This window comes from Gekko japonicus, unplaced genomic scaffold, assembly GCF_001447785.1.
Source record: "Gekko japonicus isolate JY-2015 unplaced genomic scaffold, Gekko_japonicus_V1.1 scaffold2784, whole genome shotgun sequence".
NCBI lineage: Eukaryota > Metazoa > Chordata > Lepidosauria > Squamata > Gekkonidae > Gekko > Gekko japonicus.
This window is the reverse complement of record NW_015171586.1, coordinates 183,624-186,943: the sequence shown is the minus strand read 5'-3', so window position 1 is coordinate 186,943 and position 3,320 is coordinate 183,624. Positions and strand designations below refer to the sequence as shown.

At 54.8% G+C, this 3,320-nt stretch overlaps 1 non-coding gene across 1 annotated transcript; it reads left to right on the top strand.

Moving 5' to 3' along the window:
* The first annotated feature begins 1,721 nt into the window (after positions 1–1,721).
* Positions 1,722–1,793, top strand: TRNAG-GCC. Its single transcript has one exon. It is a non-coding gene; the product is annotated as a tRNA-Gly (tRNA).
* Positions 1,794–3,320: the final 1,527 nt, after the last annotated feature.

The following is a 3,320-nucleotide window of genomic DNA, read 5'->3' as shown; positions in this document are numbered from 1 at the left end:
GGGAGGGACTCGCTGGAACTGTGCCCCATGACACCATGATTTCATTTCTGACCACATCACCGGAAGTGATACTACTGCGCCCATGAGATGCTCTATGACCTCCCCAAAACTCTAGGGTGAAAACCGTAGAGTTTCAAGGATTCCTAGAGCGTCCTGTGATGTGTCACTTCCAGTCGAGCAGCCAGAAATGACGTAGTCTGGAGACCAGTTGTAACTTTTGGGAGATCTCCAGGCCCCACCTGGAGATTGGCAGCCTCGTGATGGGGAAGGAAGTTCACTGCTAAACGCAGGCAGGGCCTCTGCCAGGAGAAGAACTGGCAGTGCTGCACGTGGCGTTGCCAACTCTGGGTTTGGGAAATTGCTGGAGATTTGGGAGAGAGGAACCTGGGTAGGATGAGGCGTTGGGGGGCACCTCAGTGGGCCGCAGTGCCATAGAGCCCGCCCTTCCAAGCAGCCATTTCCTCCAGGGGACCTGGTCTCTGACATCTGGAAATCAGTCGTAATTCTGGGGGGTCTCCCAGTCCCACCTGGAGGTTGGCAGCCCTAGCTGCCTGGGGCCCAGATTTCCTTCTGGGCAGATGGGCAGGGACAGGCCATGGTCACCATCCTCTTGCACACTCCTGGTCTCTCTGCACTCGCAACCTCCTGCTTTGCGTTGAAGCCCCTAAGCGTTACGGGGGGCGGGGGTTCAGTGTAACTGCATGTCCCCTCCGCACAACCAGGCCCAGTGCACCAGGCAGCTCTGCGGCCGCAGCAGCAAAGGACCATTTCTCCCCCTCCCCGGGGAGCGTCATTTATTGTCGCAGCCGGGAAGCCGAGCTGTCATCGCCTAAACCTCACTCATCCATTTAACCTTGGAGGAAGAAACACATTTGTGCCGGATAACGGCGCATCAGATGGTGGCAAAGGGAAGGCTGGTGGAGGCTGATGGATGGCTTACACAGGCCTCGCCTGACCCAGCCTTGTACGTTATCTGTGCTCTCCCGGGAGGCGCTCCATCATGCCAAGAGGGAAGGCGCGGCGCTTCTGCCAGAGAGAAACAGCAACGGATTGGGGGGGGGAGATGGGCTCGTGGGTGCGGAGGCGTGTGAGCGCGCCCTCCCATGCACAGATAGGCTGCACAGCCATAGCCAAGGAAGCGGCACGAGGGGACCGTTCCGACTGGAAACTTTGGACAGTCTACATCCAGGGGCAGCTGCGGACCTTCCATCTGTTTGCAGGATTTTGCACTTTTGGGGATGCTTTGCTCCGAAGAGCAAGTGTGGTCAGAGTGGAACATCGCAGGTGCTTTGCCTTTCAGGAGTTTGTTATGTATTGAGCCTGAACCGAACCTGGAACTGGTTGAGCTCGTTCCCTTGGAACAATAGCTGACCAGGATCCTGAAGTTGACCAATAGTATAGTAGAGTAATGTAAATAGCCTCTCGTTGGGAGTGGGGTGTGTTAGGGTGTGGTGTTTGCATGCTTTATGAACAGGGCAGCAAGCCCTGGGATTTAGTTCTGAAATCACTAAATAAACTAGAGCTGATCACTGCAATGCATCCAGAACCCAGCATTTAACAGAGTTGGTAGCGGCTTGAATTGAATCCCGTGCAAAAGCTGGGTTTCTTTGCCTCCAACCACTGTTGCTGTTGTCACCGGAGTATTTTTCACGTGAACACACACGAAGCTGCACACACATTAATATGAACACACATGCAGGATATGCAAGTGACAGTGGGGAGGGGCCGTGGCTCAGCGGGAGAGCCTCTGCCTGCCATGCAGAAGGCCCCAGGTTCAATCCCCGGCGGCATCTCCAGTTAAAAAGGACCAGGCTGTGGGTGATGTGAAGGCCCTCCGCCTGAGACCCTGGAGAACTGCTGCCAGTCTGAGTAGACAATACTGGCTTCGATGGACCAAAGGGTTGATTCAGTAGAAGGCGGATTCATGAATTCATGTGAACAGGGGTCCGACCTACCTAAGGGACCGCCTTTCCCCGTATACACCCCCAAGAGCACTTCGGTCGGGGACCCAGAGTCGCTTAGTGGTTCCGGGCCCCCGAGAGATACGCTATGCCGCGACAAGGGCAAGATCCTTCTCAGTGGCGGCCCCTACCTGGTGGAATGAGCTCCCGGAGGAGATCAGGGCCCTGCGGGATCTTTTGCAATTCCGCAGGGCCTGCAAGACGGAGCTCTTCCACCAGGCTTTCATGTAGGGGCCGCCGCTTCCACCATCACCAACGAGGGAAAGACCATCAAGTTGGAGTGCCCTTGATAGCCCGGCGCCATCTATATGACAGCAAGACCAGCCGTTTAGCTTGGACTAATATTACCAGGATGATTTCATCATGATTAAAGTCTGCAGGGGCAATTCCCTGCAGGTGCCAACTGCAGACCATCTTGAAATTTAAAGCACTTTATTATTATTAATAGTATGTTGGTTGTGATTTGTGATGTTATCGGATTTTATAAATTTTATGTATGGGCTTATGCCTTTGTAAGCCACCCTGAGCCCGCTCGCGGGGTAGGGCGGGGTAGAAATACCTGAATAAATAAATAAAAATAAATAAAATTTCGTAGAACAAGAGGTGCAGGGGCTCATTAGCATAACATATTAGCATAACTTATTTGCATATGCCACACCCCCTGACATCACCCCCTGACATCACCGGGAGCGGTGGCGCAGGGAATAACAGCACCTGCAGTAACATCTATAGCGAATAGCCATAATGGCTGTTCGAATCCCCACCGCGGCCGGAGTGAGCTACCGGCCCCAGTCCCAGCTCCCGTCAACCCAGCGGCTCGAAAGTAATTGCAAGTAGAGAAATGGGTACCTGCCTTAGAGGCGGGGGGCACCCTCCTCCTGGTTCCGTGCCAGGAGGGTTGATGGCGACGATGGCAGTAAGAGAAGCAGCAGCGGCGAGGAGGAACAATGGCGGCGTCTGGCAGACCGAAGGAGCGACAACGACATCGGATCGAGGAGGGACCGGATGACGCAACTACGGAGCGATGCGGCGCGGCTGGAGCCCGAAGGGACGAGTAGCCGGGAACGCCGCAGTCCAGGAGCAGTGCGCATCAACGGAAGGTCCATCTGCAGCCCGCTGATGGTTGCCGCTCGCCGGAAATGCCGAGACTACGCCGGAGCCACCGAGTACGGAGAGAAGCCTGTCGTCCGGGTGCTGCTAGGCAACCCCTCCCTGCACAATTGTCACCCTAGGTAGGATCTGACTACAATAATGTAGGCCACTTGTAAACCGCTCTGAGACCCAGTAGGGGTCATGAGCAGTATAGAAGTCACATGTAAATAAATAAATAAAACAAAGTGTGTCAGAAGGCAACACCCA